Source organism: Cydia amplana, chromosome 22 (genome assembly GCF_948474715.1).
Source record: "Cydia amplana chromosome 22, ilCydAmpl1.1, whole genome shotgun sequence".
NCBI lineage: Eukaryota > Metazoa > Arthropoda > Insecta > Lepidoptera > Tortricidae > Cydia > Cydia amplana.
This window is the reverse complement of record NC_086090.1, coordinates 2,183,764-2,207,872: the sequence shown is the minus strand read 5'-3', so window position 1 is coordinate 2,207,872 and position 24,109 is coordinate 2,183,764. Positions and strand designations below refer to the sequence as shown.

At 38.1% G+C, this 24,109-nt stretch overlaps 1 protein-coding gene across 1 annotated transcript in view; it reads left to right on the top strand.

Moving 5' to 3' along the window:
* The window catches only part of LOC134658393 (muscle calcium channel subunit alpha-1-like), a 126,911-nt gene that overhangs the window by 15,273 nt on the left and 87,529 nt on the right, over nt 1–24,109 (top strand). Inside the window, exon 2 of the mRNA XM_063514077.1 lies at nt 23,088–23,236. The gene's annotated coding sequence lies outside the window, so the exon portion shown is untranslated. The remainder of the gene's footprint in view (nt 1–23,087; nt 23,237–24,109) is intronic.

Sequence of the window (24,109 nt, the reverse complement as noted above, 5' to 3'; positions counted from 1 at the left end):
ACACATGATCTCACCTCACGTGCGCTATCTATATGTAAATACGGTATTCATTTTATCTTCGAATGCTTTGATCTCTGGATATTACCGGTACGTAAGTACAGTCAGCAGCAGAAGTTGGTAAGCGGGTGAGGTGTACAAAATTACCTTGACACGCTCTTATTCCTTTAACAATAAAGTCGCGTCAAGATTAATTTGAACACCTCGCCCGCTTAGCAACTTCTGCTGCTGACGTACACACCACCGGTATTGTTGAGGAGGCAATCTTACATTTACAGCCTCATTTGAGGTAATTGGGACGATCGCAATGCGTATTAGCTTTTTATACGTTCAGAAAAACTCAATAAATAAAATATTATCATTCGATAGCGTGAGCGTTCGCGTTTGCGTTATGTCTATTTTTGCCCAAGTGCCAAGCGGGACGTTTTGGAAACTCGAAATCCCATACAAAATCACACTTAACAAAAACTTGGGCCTTACCATGATTTCCTTATTGCGATTCTGTTTAGGACTTAAACTGAATCGCTAAAGGACGGAGCTATTTCATATAGCTCGGTCCTTTCGAGGCTCAGTTTTAGGTCCTAAACTGAATCGCATTAAGGACATCATGGTAAGGCCCCTGAACGAATCTTACGGCGCGAGATAACGAATGGAATGAATTCTCAAATCGCAGGAGATTTTTATCAATTAATTACAAATAGATTATACTAACGTTAATTCTCACTCGCACAGAAAATCGGAGTGAGAAGCTGGCCGATTTATTCTATAATTTTACCGCCCGTGGAATTCGACCCGGGAGCCATATTCCTTAAGGCATTCGTCTTTTTTTCGTGCCTTGGACTCTTGGATTATTTGGATTAGGATTTTAATGCTTAAGCTAATCCGCTAGGAGTGATAGGCCTTATTATTTAAAGTCCTGCGTCATACAGGTTGGCTAAATACGTTGACAAAAAGTTTATAAGGATATATTTTTCTTTTTTTGGAAAAATTACAGCTTTATAGACAACAAGTCAGGAAATAACAGAGACAGTGAGCAATTTAAAAGTTTCCACAGATAGAAGGTTTTCTCTTAAAATATTTAGATCACAACATTATTTTGTTCACCTAAATAATCTAAATTCTAAATAATTTTCGAACTGTCGGCAAATTTTGAAAGTCAACGTTGTCACGTCCGGATCTCAAGTTCCATTTCCTTTACTCACAGATCACTTATCACTAGATGGAGTATGGCTATAAAACGTCTTGAGGTCACCTGCACGATATATTAGCGCCAATGTGCTCATACTCATTTATGTACCTAGTATAAGAGCGCAACCTCTCTTTTCAGTTAAGCACGCGGTTGTTATATAAAATGCGATCAACGCAGCGTTGAACGCATGCGATCAACGGAATATAGGAAAAATGACATTTTAAATCACCCGTACCAAATACACCGTATATTGTATATATTGATTTACGCGCTGAACGCAGCAGTAAGCGCATTGTCATTTTTCAAACCCAAGTTCAAGAAACGACCAAATGCTTCGAGAAATGGTAGGTAGTGCAATTCTATGGAACTTGCTAAATATGTAAACAAAAGTCACTAGTAAATTCATCATTCAGAGACAATTTCAATATGCCGTTTTGTTTACATATTAGTTAGCAAGTTCCATAGAATAACACTTTAGTGTCCTTGCTTTTCGCATTGCTCGTCTTGGATTCTAGACCTGTGGTGTCTATCGATGGTAGTCTAATCTTTAACCCGTGAAATTAGGCGAAGTGAGGGCAATTTACTTAAAAATGAAGAAACCCTTATTCAAATGCTTCGCAACTCTTCGGAGTTTCAAACAGTTGCGAAGTTTGGTCTAACTAAACAAACTGGAATCCGACCAAAAGACTTTCCGTTGCCTTACGTACAATTTTGTAAAACGTTGAAAAAGCAACCTAATGAGAAAGAATTTATAGCTGATTTTTATTTTGCTTTAATTGGCACATATGATATTTTTAAAAATTACTTATCTACAGTTTTGTACGCATTAAAAAGGCAACCTAATGAGGAAGAATATAGAGTTGACAAATGTTATCTAATTTGATGTTTATGTCGTTTTTGAAAGTTGAAATCTTATTCAGTCACGTTTACGCTGTTCTGAATTATGAAATTTATGAATATTTAAACGCAATGCTATAGAAAGCTCCGAGGGGTTAATAGTTACATAAGCATTTTACTTCCTTAGAAAATAATAATAGGAAATATTACGCAAAACTCTGCGTAGGGACGCTACTAGCACAACCAGTGAACAAACCTCCTTGAGGCATCAATGTCATTGACCGGAGCGTTAGTCAAGATCGCGTAGTCTTTTTCTAATGCTAAAAAAACCGACCTATAGTTGGCATCGACTTTATCCATATTTAAAAAAAAACAACGGGTTGCTCTCCGGGAGTGCCGACAGAAGTGAAAACTCAATGACTAGTGTCTGCAGCACTATGTCTAATTGACCCATCCTCCTTTCTATTGAAAAACTTTAGTTCCGAAATTGCTGGTCAGTGAGCTTGTTAAAAATTCGAAATTCAAATTTGTTGCGTTAATTGTTTAAAATTCGAATAGAAATTGTAAAGTTACCTTGCAGACCTCGCATCTAAATATATTTGGTCATGATATTTTGGGTTTTATTCACCAGTACTAGAGTTCACTTTTATTAGCGATTTCATCAAGATATGTCAAGATGTAGCTTTATTGAATTATATTTGAGTGATATAAAGTTAGAATGTATACTTGGTCAACCAGATCTTGACAGTAGAAAAAGGCGGCAAATTTGAAAAATGTAGGCGCGAAGGGATATCGTCCCATAGAAAATTTGAATTTCGCGCCTTTTTTACTGACAAGATTTTGTTGACCAGCTATAACTGTGAGATTCTCGTATTTCAGCCCGTACAAGATTAGAACCTTTTTCATGTAATGTCATTGAGTTTTTCTTTATTAATTTAAATGCCATCTAAATGAGTGGCCCTCTAAATCTTACGGTCACGTGATCGCCTTTTGCTGTCTCGAGTTTATCATTTTTTCCCCACCTCAAAAAGTGCCCAGCGCCGCTAAAGCAGTTTTCACTTCAATTAGTATGAAACAGGCTACATCATAGTCCATAATTAATTTCCCTAAAACTTCCGTTTTCCTCCAAAGGCAAAGAGCACAAACTCGGATACTTTTTTTAATTGTTCCATTGACGTTTGACAAAGCGTCCGTCGGCGCGGCGGGGCCGTGGGCGGAAAGCGCGTACATTTTTAATGGGGACCTGCTGCGTTAACTTACGTTCTGAAGGAACGGAAAGAATGAGAATGATCTGAATGATTCGAGGAACTGCCGTGAACCATTTTTTCGTTCTTTTTTTGCCTCTATTACTGGAGTATGAAAGAGTGATAGAGAGGCAGATAACAAAATGCCAATTTTCGATTTTCATGCAAATCTATCCCTGATTGCAAATTTTATTTACGTTGTATGTATAGCGGGCCACTCACACACCTGCCGCGCCGTGCGACCGGTATTGCCCCTGCGGTAGGTGTGTGATGAGTGGCCCGCTTAGGGTCTCCCCAAACTTATCGTCGGCCGAACGGAGCCGAACCGAACCTTACCTGTTTATGCTGTTTACTATCGGCTTTCGCCGAATCCGCGTCGATAAGTATGGGGAGACCCTTATAGTCTTGCCACTCGCGCAATTTCGTAGTCAGCGTGTTACGGCAGTCGGCGCTTATATTATATTATTATCGCGCGCCAATACTATGCGGTACCTACTACGCGACGTATGCGCCGACCGCCGACCGATGGTCCCTTTCGATATGGATTGTCACAATTATATCTGTAAATTTAACTTCACCGAATATAACGTGATTTTATTCAGAATAAATTATCTTAAATTAACCGCTCGGTGCCAGACTCTGCTTGTAAATTAACATTATTAATAATTAAGGTTATTTAACATTATTAATAATTGCGATTAACTGGCGCAGTCGCAAGGTGAATTATTAAATTTTAATATTATTATGTAAATGGTAATTGTTTTACTTTACGCAGTATTCATTATTTTTGGGTGGTTGTGAAGTGAAATAGGGATTAGGAATTTTTAAACTCATTTCTTTAACTAAAATGCTAAAGGTGACACTTTAGACGTGCCAAATTTCATCTTAATCGGCTCAGTGATGTAAGTGTGAAGAGGTACAGTCACCTGCAATAATATGTTATACAACGTAGGCCGCAAAAATATCTCACAAGATCTTTTTTGTAGAGCCATAAGAGCATGTCACATTTTTTTGCGGCCTTCGAAGAGTAACATATTATTACAGGTGACTGTACCGTACGAGACAGACAGACAGAGTTGGGTACTTTCATATTTGTGACGTTATCTATGAAAAGGGACCTTATTGTAGATGGCGGTTACGCCATTATTAACGATGCTCCGATATAAATAATACAATGCCGCGCGACGCTGTGCGGCGTAAGCGCCATCGACAATAAGGTCCCTTTTCATACATAATGCCCCATTTATAAGTTTGTAGGGATTAGGTACTATATTAAACTACTATGCCAGTGGACCCTAGGCTCCGATGCAATCGCAACCGGGATAAAAGCTAAGATGAGAGATTCAAATCTCGACACAGAATTTATACCTAAACTAAAAACTCTCCCGGGCAACCAACACTGTATTTATTACCATACTATCAATCAACAAGTATTTTAACCCTCTGTCGACAGTGTATGTATAATATCTATATATGTATGTATATATACCGAATTGGATCGCTGATGGATTGAGCGCCTGAGCGACCTTTACCCGACCACCTAGGGTCACCAGATTTCTGGAGTTTTCCGGACATATTAGAAATATTGATTATTTGTCACTTTTGTCAGGAATGCGACAAGAAGGTCTCACGTTATAGAGACCGTGCACGTTAGAGGATCTGCCTCATTGGATTAATCCCTTTTGCTTTTTTCTGCCATCGCTCTAGGCGACCCCATCTTCACCAATTAGACGGTTGAGAGACCTCAACTATGCGTTTTTCAACTTTTCAACATATAATATTTAAAATTATCGCATTTTGAACACATATTAACTCACATTTATAGACGGGTCTAACGCGAAATTTATTCAATTACCTTTATTTACCGACGTTTCGACACAGGTTTCACTGGTCGTGGTCGCGGCTAACTGATGTCCCAAATAAAGGTAAATAAAGGTAATTGAATCGCGTTAGACCCGTCTATAAATGTGAGTTAATGTGTTTTCAACATACTTTTATAGGTACTCCTATCTACTCCTTTTTAGGGTTCCGTAGCCAAATGGCAGAAAACGGAACCCTTATGGATTCGTCATGTCTGTCTGTCTGTCTGTCTGTCTGTCTGTCTGTCCGTCTGTCCGTCTGTCTGTCCGTCCGTATGTCACAGCCACTTTTTTCCGAAACTATAAGAACTATACTGTTGAAACTTGGTAAGTAGATGTATTCTGTGAACCGCATTAAGATTTTCACACAAAAATAGAAAAAAAAAAACAATAAATTTTGGGGGTTCCCCATACTTAGAACTGAAACTCAAAAATTTTTTTTTCATCAAACCCATACTTATGGGGTATCTATGGATAGGTCTTCAAAAATGATATTAATTAAGCTTTCCTAGATTCTTTTTTTTCTAAACTGAATAGTTTGCGCGAAAGACACTTCCAAAGTGGTAAAATGTGTCCCCCCCCCTGTAACTTCTAAAATAGGAGAATGATAAAACAAAAAAAAATATATGAAGTACATTACCATGCAAACTTCCACCGAAAATTGGTTTGAACGAGATCTAGTAAGTAGTTTTTTTTAATACGTCATAAATCCCCTAAATACGGAACCCTTCATGGGCGAGTCCGACTCGCACTTGGCCGCTTTTTTAGATTTTTTTTCACCGCACGGATTCTATCCAAGCTTTTCAAATACCTGGTTACCCTACTCTTACAGCACCTATTGTGATATATGTTGATAACTAACAATGTATGGCACAAAGGCCGGCAAAATTGAGGTCGCAGATTATTTGGGATAATAATCTTCCTTAATTACATCACGTAGGTATAGGTATAGGTACAGAGTGGGATAGGACGGAAGGATATCCCGCAAATATATACAGTGTAATACAAATATTACTTGTTCATCGATATTAAACTTTCGTGAGACATATTTTAAACTGTTTATACGACAACAACGGTTTCACTCACTTGAATTTTTAGTCGCTATTGGCGACATGTTTCGGGCCCTTCGGAATTCAAGTGAGTGAAACCGTTGTCGTATAAACAGTTTAATATTACTTGTTGTTGGAAAATAGGAAACGACAGCAAAATAACGAATAAGCTATTGTACAATAGCTTTTTCGTTATTTTGCAGAAGACGATAAATAAACCTCAGTATGAACTCATGTTTTCCGGACCACAGTTGTATATGTTGGGTGTGGGTGTTGGCTGTAACATGAGCAAATAATTAAAACATATGTTATATAAGTACTCCTCAAACTATAAAACTTTTGTTAAACAACTTTTAAGAATTATGAATCCTTTAGTCTTCCTCTTTTCCATACAAAATAAATATTGCCTCCAATGTACGCGCATCGGTGTGTTTGACATTCCCTGTCACGCTTTAAACATAACAGCAATACATTGCGTCTTAGAATAAACTTTAAAGTGTAATAAAAATAAAAAAATAAGTTATTTCTAAAAGTTGCTGAACAAATGTTGGTCAGTTTGAGGAGTACAGCCTACAGTTTAATTTATTGCTCCTGTTACAGGAGACACCCTGTATATATTTTTTTTTATATTATGAATTTATTTGGATTATCTTGCTATTATTTAAATGTATTTCTGACGATCACAATATACAGAGATCTCTAGATTCTTATAAATTGATATTAATGTAATTTGTACTGTAATCATATGTTGTGAAATAAATAAATCTAATCTAATCTAATCTATCCGCACTCTCTTAGTTGTATGTATGGATATTTATGTAATAATCGTCCATCTCCATATGTACCTACCTAGGTATTTAATGTAACCAACGAAAATGACCTAGTAAAGTACGGCTACCATCAGTTTGGCACTGACATAAACGCTGTCGAGAACGTAATTTACTTTCTATACATCTCGCTCGTACTCGCATATTTAGTGCAAACGAGATGTATAGAAAGTACCTAAATTACGTTCTCGATAGCGTAAATGTTAGTTTTGACACTGTCAGTGACTCATGGTACGGGCTCTGTCATAATAAATTTAAAACTTCACACGTCACCTAACGATATTAGCAAAGTTTTTCCTTTTAAACGACAAGGGGAGACCAGGGCATGTTGTACAAGTTTTGAGTTATCGCTCTTTATTTCCTTGACAAGCCGTCTTGAGAAAAATGATATCCACTTTAGCCGATAAAATACGGAAACGCGTCGATAGTAAATCACTCGTGTTCCCATTTTTTGGGATCTCGACATACGCATGTAGATATTTTACTCCTGATGTAAATCGATTTACTTTTTAGAATGCTACTGAGTCCTATAAATTGCATTCTAAGTCAATGAAAGAATGTAGTGTAGAGGGATTTAGTCTCTATTACTTTTTTAGTACAAGTACCTATCTTAACTAACTATTAGGTATCCGTTTAAGACCAATGTGGCTAATTCCGTCATAGGGACTATTCCGTCTACGAGCGTTTTTCTCGAACAATGAAAAAAATTGATAATTTCATCGACAAAGCAGCAATGCCTTTAGTTTCGGGAATCAAAAACAAATGCGTTTTTTTCCTACGAAAAGAAATATACGCTCGTGGACTAACCACGCTGGTGAATTAGCCACATTGACCTTAAGTAAATACCTCCCTTTGATGGGTAGAGGCTTCCCTTTATCATAAACTCCTTAATAAACTCCCTACACTGAAAAATTAGAGTTAAAAAACTTCACAGATATGTATAACAAAGTCGCTTCCTGCTGTCTGTCCGTCCCTATGTATGCTTAGATCTTTAAAACTACGCAACGTATTTTGATGCGCTGCGGTTTTTAATAGATAGAGTGATTCAAGAGGAAGGTTTATGTATAATTTGTTAACCCGTGCGAAGCCGGGGCGGGTCGCTAGTTTTTACTAGCGACCCGCCCCGGCTAAAATATTTATTTAAGTATTTTTACCTTCCTTCCTATATCTGTGATTTTTACTTAAATAAATATTTTTGGGGTCAATCTTACACAGATCAGATCAGATTTTATTTACCATCCTTGAATTTATTTACAGATATATGCAGGGTTCCTCGTGTTTCGCATATTATTGAGCCAATATAAAGAAAAACAAGTGTAACTTTCTCTTTGAAAATCATCGCCATGGTGACAATTTTCCTTGTTTACCTAATCAGCTTCGTTTTATTTTACAAACAAATGGTAAACATTCTCCGAGTCCCCAATAATGTAAGGTCTTGAAAAGGTTTTACTTCGTTAAAAGTACTCGCTGTTTGTAAAATTATCTACCTATGCTCCAGTAGAAATATCTACCTATCTACCTATACCTATCTATGTAGGTACCTACATATTCTAGAAATAATCCGTTTGCAACTAATCCCAGGAATTGGCGTGGGCACTAGTTTTTACGAAAGCGACTGTCATCTGACCTTCCAACCCAGAGGGGAAACTATTAGGCCTTATTGGGATTAGTCCGGTTTCCGCACGATATTTTCCTTCGCCGAAAAGCGACTGGTAAATATCAAATGATATTCTAGAAATAATTGAAACTAATAAACTATAGGCCAATGCGAGTTTTAGTTATTCGATCTGTTTCCGATATGATATTTATCTGTCAGTGTGAAAAGTGACTAATTGGCTGTCACTTTTGACACGTCATGCCTGGTATTTTCATATTGCCACAAAAGAAAACTTATCGTACAAACAAACTTAATGCCGAAAGGCATTCTCTACCAGTCAATCTTAAGGAAAAGCAGAGAAATTGTGGGCGGTGCTACTAGCTACTACCTACTACTACTATGTAGTACTTAACAAAAAAAAAACAAAGAAAAAAAAAGCATTGTGATAATTGTCAAGTTGTTATGTTTTCAAAGTTTGCGTTTAGATATTTCGACATATCATTGAAATAGGTACCTTCCATTTATTGCTTAACATATTTACTTGGCTCAATATGTCTGCAAATACTGTCTGTACGTCTGTCTGCTATTCGCTCTGCGAGACCAGACCAGACGCAACAGCTTTCATCGGTTCACCGCTTCGTACCCAGTCATGCAAATTATAGCTAGGCTGACGTAACCCTACCTAATACATGGATGACAGGATAGATCTTAATCTATCCTTAACCTTTCATATATGTGTGGGTGGGTGGAGGCCAAAAATCGTTGTGTTATGAAATAACAAATCTGTTTTATCATAGAGAAATATAAGTAAAGAAAGAGTGGTCCATACATCAGTTTTCTTACTAAAACGCGAGTCATTTGGTAGTCGACATCTAACGTCAAGGTAGTGGAACTATCAGTACTGCTACTTGACACCAGATGTCATAAGTTTCGCTACTGACGAAAAATGTACTACTAAAACAATTAACAACTAATATTATAAGCAGAAGGAGTTGAAAATAGTGTTCTGTTTAATCCGGTTATAATATTAGCTAAACATTGTCGAGCATTTGAGTTTTTGTTTGCCGCTACATCTATTGTCAACTAGCGGAACTGATGATGTCCGCTACTTGACGCTAGATATCGACTACGAAATAACTCGCGTTTTAGTAAGAAAACTGATGTATGGAGTTACCACTCTTTCTTTATTTATATTTCTCTATGGTATTATTGAACCTATTTCTGTGAATTTTAGTACAGTTACACTACATAAGGTTAACTGGAAGAGATCCTATACAGGGATAAGTTCGCCTTTGTTGTATTTAATTTACTCTGTAACTATGTTTCTCGTGTTTTTGTTACCATGTGCAATAAAGTATATACATACATACATTACATACATACATACATTATCCTGTTTCAGTACCTACTTTAAATTGTATGAGACAAGCTTTTCCCATTGGTAATTTCCATTCCTCCATCTAATTAAAATACGAATTATAAGCGCAGACAGTGTTACTTCAGTACGCAGACAGACTAAACACCCATTATCGGTTCACTGCTTCTCGCCACTGAGCCAAAACGAGGCTACAGTGTTATACAGATGAGTTTCTACTCTATCTGGATAACACTGAAGCCCCTCGGGAAACCTAGCCAAGATAACAATCGTCTGGCACCGACTTAAAAAATTGTCCGGATGGTTATTATAGATGGTCAAGCAGATCTTGACAGTAGAAAAAGGCGGCAAATTTGAAAAATGTAGGCGCGAAGGGATATCGTCCCATAGAAAATTTGAATTTCGCGCTTTTTTCTACTGACAAGATCTGCTTGACCATCTTTAATTTGCTCATTATTAGATATTAATTACTTTTTGGCCGATATTAGCTTTAGGGCGGGATAAGGACTGGACAAGGATAGGGGTGGAGTATATAAAAAAAAAATATTTTATGCTTTTCAGTGGGTTGGTTTTTTGAAGGCAGTGTTTAAGAAAGAAATTAAATTAAGTTATTACGGTTTATTTTTAAATTTTTGTGTACTCGCCTAGTATACAAACAACACAAGACTAACTTATTTAGCTTACTTTGGGACTAGGTTGGTTTGTGTAAGATTGCCCAATAATATTTATTCGTTGAGTTTTGTGTGCGTAGGGTAGTAGCTGCATTAGATTTCGTCCAGCTCTAGTTTTCGTCCACTTGACGAAAATTTAATATAAACCTTCATTGCTGCATAAAGGACAATGAGTAATTTTGGTCCATATCCTCAATACTTATGAAACCTATGCCAAATGATAGCTTCAATGCTATCATTTATTTCATACTATGACAGTTAAGTCGAAGTCGCGGGCCAACATGGTCTTTTTTATATAAATAGAACCCAGTACGGCAACGGTTTCACCATAGTACCTATGTTTTATTATAATAGAAAGAAAACGACACGTTATGCATTTTATTATCATTGTATTTATATTAATCAAAAAATAACATAGGTATTATATAGGTGTCTACCTACCTACAATATTAAATATCTACAATTAAATCGTCTAGATGAAGTTCTTAGGTCGAGGTAGACTAGTGGGTTTTAATCCACCGACACAAAAGACCATGTTGGCCCGCGACTTAGACTTAACTGTCATAGTATGAAATAAATGATAGCATTGAAGTCATCATTTGGCATAGGTTTCATAAGTATTGAGGAGGAGGAGGATAAGCCCATGATCCTTTGTAGGTACGTATTGCAATCCTTCATGTCAAAGCAATACATATATCTATCTATATAAAAATGATATTTCGCAAGTAGCAAACTAATAAGAAAATAACTTATTTAACTTACTTGCTAATCCATCAAGTGGACGAAAACTAGAGCTTGGACGGAAACTTGCGCAATGACCCTATACGTAATTTAATCGAAAAGAAGGTAACCTACCCCTTTATGTGGATAAAGATTCGACCAGGAAATTAGCCTTTATAGCCCTTAACACAGAACATATTAAAGAGGTTAGAATGGCTATCGCGCGCAGTTAGTATCGGAACCGGTGTCGCCGCTCGTTTCTCTCCACATTTACTAACACTCGCGCAACGGTGGTAATAACAAACTAGCTAGCGCCTTGTGTGCGTGGTGAATGGATACGCCTCCTTTAGACAGATTTGATGTCTGGCTTCTTAATCTGAAGGTTATGTGGCGCAAAAGGCATGTTTATGCGAGCGTTTGCTCAAAACCGGCGGCGACACGTACCCTGCTCGCATCGCCGTTCTAACTTGTTCTGTGGCCCTTAACTTTGGATGTGTCAACAAACGAATCCTGTATACAATTGTGTTAAACATTACATACCGTAAAACGAGGTGACTTTAGGAAATTTTGGGGATACGTTGATAGTTTTAAAACTGCCACTAAATTATCATTATTCATTATTTTCTCGAACTGTTCGTGTAACAAGTTAGATTATTATACATACTTGTTTACCTACTACGAAAAAATCCGAATAAAAATATGTAACGGCTGAAAAACTGAAATATCGAAGTCGCCCCTGCATTTGAAAGTCACCCCGGTTTACGGTAATATCCCAGTTTCCGAACCCTTGTAACGATGCCCGCAGAATTGACAGAAATTAAGCGTCGGACCCGAAATTACAAAATTAACATAACCGCCCACTTGCCATGACAGGTTATTGACAGCCCCTTGTAATGGAAGTTGCCGAAGAAACTTGCACGTATTCGTAACTGTACAATGTAGTTTAGAAGGCCTAAGAGACAATCGTTCATAGAAAATGCTATTAAAACTTAAACAATGCATGGAAATGATAAGTTTCCACCAGGAAATATCTTTTTATTGAAAAAATGAAAAAAGGGACTTGAAACTTCGTAGAGGCAAAATATTAGAAAACAAAAAAAATATTCTACCGTTTTTGAAAATTGATCTCCAAAGGCGTTTCCTGTAGTAGTGAAAAGAACTGAAAGTTTGTGTCATGATTGTTTTTTAGTGAGGGTCTAAAAACTTCGTAGAAAGACACGATATTAGAGCCAGTATAAATTTCTACGCGAACAAAGTCGTGGGCAACAACTAGTATTGTTATAAAACGAAGTCAAACAAAGAACAGGCCGCAAAGCCAACATGCCAATAGCTTACGAATTACGCTCCGTAGCGATCGAAACGCAACTGTCACTGTCGCACTAATATGAAAGAGTGATAGAGAGAGACAAAGCGTTTCGTTGTCGAAGCGATAGCGAGTCGAAGCCTAGCCAAGGTTACAGACCGGCAGTAGGTATTCAGACCGATTACGATTGTATCAAAGGATTTGCATGATATAGAAGGTAGATAGAGGGACGGCTCGATAATGCAAATAAGACAAGTAAAGCGACATTATATTAGTAGTACCTACGCGGAGAACCACAGATGGGACAATAAGATAAGGGATAAAACAATTGAGGGTTCTGTCTGTGCCTACAAATGTCACATCACAACAATTAGGGCAGTATACTTACAGTCGAGTTCACTAACATTTTGACAAGCGAACGTTCTAAAAATATTAGGTACCTACACTACCTTACTGTCAGTGTTGTAGAACCATGTAAATATATTTTTAGGCTTTGGCTTGTAAAGAAATGGACTGTACTAAGAATTAAGCGCAAAAACGTCACGACTTTTTGTGTTTTCTATTTTGATTTTATGACAGCTGTTAAACTATTTAATTTAGCTAAAGGAAATACCTGCACAGCCCGCTAAGGTAAATAAAATACGGAAAAGAATCAATGTACTTACTTACTTACGCGGCAAAAACCCTGACACATCCAAATCAAATACGCCATCAATAATTCAACGAAATAACAGAATTAGCGGCTCAAACGGCAGCCCGAGAACCCCTAAAGGCAATAAACAGTTGTATTCTGATCACTTACTGTACATACCTACTTAAGACCAGTATTATTTGACCTCAAGTCCCATGACGATTGATTTTGGATATTGACAACATCTCATCATTTATCTTGAGTAAATTTAAAAGTTAAAAACTAAAAAGTGTTTTTTTCTGATTCCGAATGTTATTGAGAAAATATATCCTCTCACCACAGAGTTGAAAGATAAGCACAAGTGTCCTATTGAAAGAAAGAAAGAAAATACATTTATTTAACGCCACAACATATTACATATAGAAATGAAGACATAAAGGCATAAAAAAACATTGGACGCTAAAATAGGACCCCCACTCAGCATAATGCCGGCGCCCCGCAATGGAGCGCGGAGAGCGCCCTATAAGTACACATGGAGCTTCGCCCGACTCTTTTGGCGTGAGGGCACCAAAGGCGCTCGGCATTTTACGAGCTCAATCCGCTTCGACTGAACATTATTATTTTCAGATCCGTTTATTCATTGGGCTGCGGGAAATCTGTTTTGTTCTCAAGGCTGTAATTCACTAAGATATCTTGTGTTGTTGGCGGTATGTTTCTGATGTAAATTAAGAATAGGAAAAAATGCGAATAGAAATTATGCTACAGGTAAATTATGATTTTGGGAAAATGATCTAACCACTCGCCCCGCAATGGAGCGCGCAGAGCGCCCTATAAGTACACATGGAGCTTCGCCCGACTCTTTTGGCGTGAGGGCACCAAAGGCGCTCGGCATTGGAGCGCGCGCAATGCGCCCCATACGTCTACGCCTGACTCTTCCAGCATGAGGGCGCTGACCTGCCGATGAGAAGTTACACTCGCAAAATTACTACTTGCTCTTTTCAGTTTCTAAGTTCTTGTGACTCTTAGTCGGTTTATCTGTCTTCTTCTCTACGAGGACCATGTGTAAATTGGTTTTTGTTGAGACAATATGCCCGTAAACAGGAATAACAGTGGAATCTTCTTTTACGAGCTCAATCCGCTTCGACAGAACATTATTATTTTCAGATCCGTTTATTCATTGGGCTGCAGGAAATGTTTTGTTCTCAAGGCCGCAATTCACTAAGTTATCCTGTGTTGTTGGCGGTATGTTTCTGATGATCTTAAAAAGAAAAACTTTGTGATAACTTTCTGCTTGATTATTAAGAATGTACCCGTATATAAACTTATTTTATTCCTTTAAATGTGTAATTCTTGTTTATTTATTTATTTATACATATATTTCGGGGATCTCGGAAACGGCTCTAACGATTTCGATGAAATTTGCTTTATAGGCGTTTCCGGGGGCGAAAAATCGATCTAGCTAGGTTTTATCTCTGAAAAAACGCGCATTTTTGAGTTTTTATATGTTTTCCGAGCAAAGCTTGGTCTCCCAGATATTTTATTATTATACGGTACGGATTAATCCCTGCCGCTTATTTCTGTCATCGCTCTACCCGACAACATTTCCATCCTCACAACTCAGATGGACTGCTAACCTCAACTGTGCATTTCTCCAGAAACTTCCTGTCTCGCACAGGCCGCGTAGCCAACTAGCCAATCGCTAACGCTCCGTAGCGATCGAAACGCAAAACGCAACTGTCACTGTCGCACTAATATGGAAGAGTGGTAGAGAGACACAAAGCGATTCGATGGCGAAGCGATAGCGATTGTAACCTTGGCTAGGCCGGCAGCTAAACTATGGAATGAAATGTCGCCTGCGGTAGTTCCGGACCGATACGACCTTCAAACCTTTAACACATTCAGTGCCGAAAACCCGACTATCGGGTATTTTATGATTTCGTTCCCAGGCCGAACGACCCGATAGTCGGGATCGTGGTACTACAGCTGTATATGACGAAATTTTTGTGTCCTGACGCGGATGTCTTGTTTGGCTGGATGGCAATAAATGTGTTAAGAAAAAGGCCGGCAACGGACTTACGAACCCTCTGGTGTTACGGGTGTTCATTGGCGACGGAAGTCGCTTACTATCAGGTAATTCGTCGGCTCGATTACCTACCTCCTAATAAACACAGCTAAACTGTGGAATGAAGCAGATAATTAAATTAAGTTTTTTTCTCTCTGGTTTGCAAATGTATAAGACATCTTTTTGTATACACTGGCGACCCACCCCGGCTTAACACGGGTTAACAAATTATACATAAACCTTCCTCGAATCACTCTATCTTTTAAAAACAACCGCATGTAAATCCGCTGCGTAGTTTTAAAGATCTAAGCATACATAGGGACAGACAGACAGCGGGAAGCGCGACTTTGTTTTATACTATGTATACTTAGTGATACATCTCGTAGTAAGCTAGCTACATCTGAACATAGCAAGTTAAATAATAGCTTGTAAAAAGGATCGTAATCCTCTTTTTGGTCATCTGAGTTCCCTGCCGACGGATAAGGAACCCATAACATAATCTTCTTAAGGATTTCATTTCAGTCGCAGGTAAAATCACGTAATCCGATACAAATGAAATATATTAAAGGTATAAATCATTTCACTGTTTGATATTTGTCCTCTCTTTTCAACCTGTAGTAAATTTTGTAGTCACAGTAAATTTACTGCTATACATATAGACACACGATTAAAACTCAAAATGAAAATGAATAAAACTATTAAAAAATGTACATATGTATATGGATAAATGATTTTATTATTCTTATATCATTTCGGGTGTCGTCAACGCCATCTGGCCGAGCATAGGCCAAAGGTGTGTGCGCCATCTATCCGATAATGACTGTTTCTTGATTTCCGAGGCACGCTTTTTCCTTAGACTTTATTCATCACGGAATTACATATGTCTTTGTTGTAAGTAAGAATAGGATATTGTGCAACAGGGGGGGGGGGTGGGGTAAGTGAAATATTGGACACGAGGGTGATAATTCCTGACAGCTGCAGGCTAACAGGGAAGCGAAAGCCCTTTTCTGAATAGGTGATGTGAAATAGTTATTTGTACAACAAGAGATCAAAGTTTGATATTTCTTCGAGTGCTTATTTTGAGTCCCGTGCAAGCGAAAGATTCTATAATAATTTAGAATCTTGAGCGTAGTAAGGGACTCAAAAGCGCACGAGATGTAAATAACTTTGATCTCGTGTAGTACACAACATTTTTCACCTCAGCAGTGAGAACATATTAGAGAACCCGAAAAATGTATTCCTTCTTCATCACTTACCTCTATTCACTCATGTTTTCTTAAGATATACCAACAATTAAATTTTCACCTCAGCAGCTCGAACAAGGGTACTTTGCTACTTAAAAACAGTGAGCAAAATCGCATTTTGCTCACTGAGTGAGCAAAATCGCATTTTGCTCATTTTGTCTCACTCAGTGAGCAAAATGCGATTTTGCTCACTGTTTTTAAGTAGCAAAGTACCCTTGTTCGAGCTGCTGAGGTGAAAAAGTTAATACATACTTATTGAATTAGGAAAGTCCGTTTTTAATATTATGTAATAAGTACTGCTGGATGGAAAAACTTCTTCTCTTTTCTTACAGAGATTCTTCTTTTAGTACAGAGATTATAATTACGCGAATGCGGCCTCTTCCTAATGTATATTACATGGTCAATAAATTATCTTATTTTATCTTATCTTTATTCAATACTCGAAGCCCCAATTATACGTTATGAATAAAATACTTGAAAATCAAATCAAGGTGCAAATAGGGTTGCCAATAATTGATAAGTACTCCCGATCCTGCATCTCTCCATCCCATTTACGGAAATTCCAACTCTATTGCTAAGAGCTAAACTTGATTTTCGATTGAAACTGGCAACCTTACAATTGGAAACAGTTTTAATGTAAACAGCACACTATTGTGGCGTGATAGAGCTGGTTTTTACTTACAGCTATTAATCTTAAAGTTGGCTACGCGTTTAAAGGAAATACAACTTTATTGCTAGGTGGTAGCGTTAGTTTTTGCTTGGTGTAGATGTAGGGCTGGCACTTGTCAATTCCATTAGGAACCTTTCGGTTTTGAGCTTCAATGTGTCAAGATGTTAACATGGGTAGAAGGTGCGCTTTCAGACATGGTTAGGTAAGAAGGTTTTATTTGTTAAGTATGTGGATATTTATGAACACCGTGCTACGTGCGTACGTGCGTGCGTGCGTGAGGTCATCTTGGCGTTCTACCATCCATAACGGTGTCAAAATGTTTGAAGATAACCGCCTCACAAGCTTAGACATAAAACGCCAGTTACGAAAAGAGAGACCTAAGCCCTCCTACACAGTACACGGTCAACGCAGCTGGCCGACTTTATTGTCACGCGTGCAACAGAGTATTTAAAGGTCAAGCAAATCTTGTCAGTAAAATAAGTTTTTGGCAAAAATTTAATTTTTGGTACAAGCTTATATCGCTGACTGTACTTTTCTTACGACAGACAACTAATACTCATCGAGACAATTCTAAAAACCCCTAACACAATTAGGTTGCGTTGTTTCATCACAGAGTTCCTATGGCCACCTCCTGTCTCCATCATCAGATCAGTTCGACAGTACCATATTATTGTATTGTCATCAGAACTACAGCTGCCAATTTTCATGACGCTACGATCCTTGGAAGATGGTTAAATTAGTTACCTTAGATTCCATTACATAGTTACATACAGGTCGACCTAATAAAAGCTTGTTAAAAAAGGCGCGAAATTCGAATTTTCTATGGGACGATATCCCTTCGCGCCTACATTTTTCTTATTTGCCGCCTTTTTCTACTGACAAGATCTGGTTGACCAGCTATAAGAGCAAGTTCGGCCTGACCAGCCACATTAGGGCTCACGCCAGACAACGTCCATAATATTTGGGCCTTTTCTAAAATAAATATCGTAAACCTGATTCTCACAGATCCTGGTGTTTTTGGGTTCTTTCAACTCAGAATCACTAGCATATTCAATTCTGATGATTAAAAAAATATGTCCCAAAAATTTGTATGAAAATTGTACATTCCACTACGTCACGTCCATACAAGTGAACATTTTTCTCGTACTAAAACGTGACGTAATGAAATGGACATTTTGGGACATCTTTTTTTAATGGCGGGATGGAGAATGCTGTCGATTCTGAGTAGAATGAGCCCAGGAACGTCGAGATTTGAAAGAATCAGGTTTTCAATATTTATTTTAGAAAACGCCCATTTACCTATTTGAGGGCGCCGTCATCGAAAACGTTGAGGAGGATTAAATATGTACATATACATATTTAATAAATGTAAAATCCGTTTACATACTACACCGAGATTTTTCGAATTCTTCGGATTTGTGACGTTCTGTAAATGCCTTATTTTAGAGTCAGACAACTTATTATATAAGCTCTTAATTAGCTGTCACCTATTGCAGGCATCCGTAAGCATCGGTAGCCGCACCCCATCAGCGAGACCTATCTTTAATCGTCACCGACAGTAAAAACCGAAACAGGCTGTAATTAATATCCACTGAAACGACCTTAAAATAAAATTATAATTAGGTATGTTCCAAGCCATAAGGACTCATTTAGACGGTGCGAGAACACGCATGCGAGTCTCATTACATTGCGTCTTTTGATCGGTTGGCTGAATTGATGTAACCTCAATGGTCCGCAATGTAACTAAAATCGTATACGAGTTCGCGCGCCGTCTAAATGAGCCCTAATTATTAAGATAACGCTCTTATGAGCGGTCATATTCATTACCAGTATGTGCCATGTGCAGACCTTTATGGTATGGCTTGTACGGCAATATAGCTAGGGCAGACTACGTCGCGTAGACTCCGCATTCAAACATTATTATTTACTAATACGTGTATAACAAACTATTTTTTGTACTCATGGTACAAAAACCGTAGACCGTTTATTATCGTAAGTAATCTGTAAGGGTATTCAACACGTTATCGCCATTACACCTAAGAGCCCTTATACACTAGCGTTTCTGCGCCGCGTTTTCTCGGCAATTCACACGCTGCGTGAACGCCGCCTTCATGCGGCGTGCCGATTAGTATGGAACCGCCGAGAAAACGCTGAGCAGGCGACCTAGCCAAGGTGACGATCGGTTACACTTCGCTATCAAATCGCTATGGGTCTCTTTATCACTCTTCCGTATTAGGGCGACAGTGACAGTTACGTTTCGATCGCTACGGAGCGTAAGCGAATGCACGTTGGCTACGCGTTCAGCTGACCTAGCCAAGTGACAATCGCTATCGCTTTGACAACGAAATGCTTTGTGTCTCTCTATCACTCTTCCACATTAGTGTGACAGTGACAGTTGCGTTTCGATCGCTACGGTGCGTAAGCGATTGGCACGTTAGCTACGCGGCCAGCAACGCTAGTGTGAAAGAACCCTAATGAACATCGTATCATTGTGGATGTGACGTCAGCGACATATTACACCCACTCACCTCATTATTGAGGCTTTTGTTTCACGTACCTTACTCTTCGAGGAATTCGAGGTATAGATATGTGGGTCATTATTATTTACACAGAGGGCGTATAACTCGCTGAGAGTTCAGTACAACAACGTCCTGAGGATGCTGTTGAAACTGCCGAAGCACTGTAGTGCCTCGGGCATGTTTGCAGAGGCGCGAGTGGATGACTTTTACGCAATTCGGCGTAAAAGAATAGCGTCTCTGCTGAAGCGCGTGGCGTACCAGTGGCAACAGCCTCCTGAGGACGTTGTCCGAACGTCTGGACTGCCGCCTCACGAAATACTGGGTAGAGGTGGTGATAAGCAGAGCTAAATAACCCATTTTCTCTGCACGCAGTAATATTAAGGTAGTAAATAGTCAATAGTTATAAGTGTTTTTATGTAAGTACTAACATAGGATGTAAGTTTTTCTGGTTAACTAACAAAAATATGGATCTCATGGTCTGAAATAAACAAATTTTATTTTATTTTTTTATTTATTAAACAAGTTTTCTTACGGGGCCCGTTTCTCGAAAGCTTGTAACTTGTAATACAAGTGGAAATCCCTTACTAACAAAAGCTGTCCAAAAGTGACATGCTTGTATTACAAGTTAGAAGCTTTTGAGAAACGGGCCCCAGGTCAGCTCCATTTTAGCATATTATTGCATTGTCCGGAAATGTTTCTAATTTAAGCGTTGAGATATTATTACTATAGAGAAGCCAATACCAAACAACAAATTGTCACAATCGCAACCAAAACGTCGTAAGCGCCGGTAAATTCACGGCGCTTATGCGTTTAGGTCGCGAGACTCACGCTCCGCTGGTTTGTTGTCAAAACAACAACAACTCATGGCGCAAAATACTGCATGATTCTCTATACCGTCCTATGCGTAGTAGTTTTGTGTAGTATGTAATAGGTACTTATGGACAAAAGTCTGAAATAAAGAATTTTTATTTATTTATTTAATAATAATTCAATTAATTTAAATCACAAGATTTGAAGCACCTACATATATAATTATTTATACGCAGTGAAGTTAATAAAAGTGTGTATAAAAGTAAGTATATAATTATTATTTTATAAGTTTTTATATCTTCATCTCCATTTATATTTATACACTTATTGCTCCAAGCAAATTGCTTACGCTTAAGAATTTTCATCAAAGCTCAGCTCATTTATTTTGTATAATGGAACTTCTATTACAAAGATCACTTGCCAACTCTACAACTCATACATTATTAACTACGCGAAGTTTCTTCAATATTTTCTTCCTATAATTTGCACCCCCAAACTGATTTACTTTTTAGAAATGTAAGAGGGCAACCGCTCACAGAATAAAGAATAACTGTATTCATTTTAGGCCAGTCAAATAATACTCTACACCGCGATGAAAACCTGTATGTTTAAGTATTTGTATTTCAATCAAAGAAAGTTGTGCTTCCTGTGGGGTTTTGGGGTTTTATCAGTTTAATTTAATAACATGATTTTTTTACGTAAAATATTACTAGGTTGCGTCTATGTGAAATATTTTTGTAAGAGAGTTTTAACTTGTGAAAGTTGTGAATCAAGCGGCCTAAGAAAGCTACAAGCATCAAGTCACTATTCCTTGAAACTATTGTGCAAACTGCATGTATTGCGGAGTCTATCTAGGCAGTCTGTGCTCTAAAACGAACTGGGGCGTAAGTTCCGACAAGCTGGTGACAGAAGCACCAAGTTTGTGCTTTAAGCTCGAGTGTCAATTAGCGTGTATCTTCCTAATTATCTACGTCTTCGCGCACAATATGTGGATGAAGTTTTTGAAGAATAAGGCCCACTTGCACCATCCCACTAACCCGGGGTTAAGCGATTAAACCATTAACCAAGTGTCAAATAGTACTGGTAACCATGGTAACTCTAGGTTTAACCGGTTAACCCCGAGTTAGTGGAGTGCTCCAAGTGGACTTAAGCGGGTTAAATAAAAAAAAATTAAAAATCATTTATTTTGGACCACGGAAACGTACGAAAGCGTCTTGCTATTTCAATCAGTATCGGTACAAAAAGTACTGAGGTTGATTGAAGTAGCATGACAAATACGAACGTTTCCGAAAAAATACGAAGGAAAATAATTAAGCACTACATCTGTACACATTTGTCCTTTCCAGTACCTAAAACTATATTAGTTACCTTAGCTTGGTCCGGTATGTCCATAGTTAAATTTATTAGTGTACACTCACGTTCCGTGATTGTTACGCCATTTAGGGTTCTAGCTAAATTGGACATTCCATAGCGTGAGTATGGAACAAATGCTAGGCATCTAAATGAGCCCTTACTCTTAGTGTCAACGTTAGGTACGGTCGAGAAGATTTATTAAAATTACAACCGCGTACACCGAAGTTCGCTAATTGCGAGCATCTTTTTCTGTCACTCTAATTATGCCCTTAATTGGAGTAAGAGAAAGATGTGGGAATAACTTCGGTGTTCGCGGTAGGCCCTCAGTATCTTAACATTACACAACGTTAACGTTAATATTAGAGGGCCTTACGCGAACCACGTTCGACGTGTTGCCTCTCTGTCGCACTTGTAAATTCGTACGTAAGTGTGACAGGGAGGCAACACGTCGAACGTGGTTCGCGGTAGGCCCTCTTGTTTTACGGAAAATCGAACCCATTACCATCGTGGGAAAGCACAAGTGTTGGATCCATTTCCTAACGCTCTTGCTGTACTCGTTGCGATTATATTTCACGTCTATATCGGCGGTCTGATGTTTACTTATCATATCACGTTTTATGTCTCCCGAAAGAAAGTAACAGGTAGACATATTGTTGATAAATGCATGTATATTAGTCACAGTCTCACAGTCAGCTGCTAGGAGAACTGGCCCACTCCCCTGCATATAATTTTTTTGCAGGGGGTCAGCTATCTCTGCAGCTGACTGTACATAACGATCTTCGACGTTTTTCTAAACCACGGGGGCAATGTAGCCCTCGAAATGACGAAATTTCTCGAAGTCCCGGTTTAGTTCATTATGTCACAATGTTATTTTATTATAACAATTAGTAGTTAAGTGTGCTGCGTAAACTGGCGGGATATACATATACATAAGTTACATAACTACTCTATGCGCGGGGTGTCTCCAATGTTAAAATTTGTTATCATGTAACCACGCTTCTCTCGACGTCGAATTATACCTAATAGAAAATTGACGCAACCAATTAGCCGACCAACCTCACCTTATAGGCTTATAATGTGTTATTCTACTATTATTATCTTGTATTAACCGATTTATTTCTTTGTTCCAGGGGACCAACCTACCAGAAACAGCGACCTATACAATAAATAACCTATAATTTTAGTCCGAGCCCTATACACCTGACACTGATCCTTTACTCTCCACTCCACTCCTTAGATAATGGTCGTGGGAGGCATGACTGCACCTGACATTTAATAGGTGAGTAATCAAATATTAAATATTTATTAATTTACATTTGGTTACACAAAACAAAACACTCAGTTTGCGCTGGTTGTTTTTGACAAGTGGTCTGTGGCATCTAAAAGTACCGTATACTTACTATCTATTTTTTTTTTTTCGTTTTAGTGATTTATTTTTACAAATACGACTTGTTATGTAAAGAAAAAGATTTAAGTAAAAGTTTCAAAGAGTAGTGAAAAATTTAAAAGTAAAATAGACACGTCCGAATAAATGTTATTAGACGTCTCGTTAAAGTGTGCAAATAAATGAGGTGAAGTAATGAATGAACATCTGCCCAATAAAACGGGATTAAATGTAACATTTACCTACTCGTTCTCGTTAAAATGTTTACATAACGTTTTATGCGTACAGTGTTTCTTTGAACCAACCACTGTAATCTTACAGTCAGCTGCAATCCGGCTGCAATTACTTAAATAATAACAATTAGCGACCCGCCCCGGCTTCGCACGGGTTAACAAATTATACATAAACCTTCCTCTTGAACCACTCTATCTATTAAAAGCGGCCAAGTGCGAGTCGGACTCGCCCATGAAGGGTTCCGTATTTAGGCGATTTATGACGTATAAAAAAAAACTACTTACTAGATCTCGTTCAAACCAATTTTCGGTGGAAGTTTACATGGTAATGTACATCATATATTTTTTTTAGTTTTATCATTCTCTTATTTTAGAAGTTACAGGGGGGGGGGGACACACATTTTACCACTTTGGAAGTGTCTCTCGCGCAAACTATTCAGTTTAGAAAAAAATGATATTAGAAACCTCAATATAATTTTTGAAGACCTATCCATAGATAACCCACACGTATGGGTTTGATGAAAAAAAAATTTTT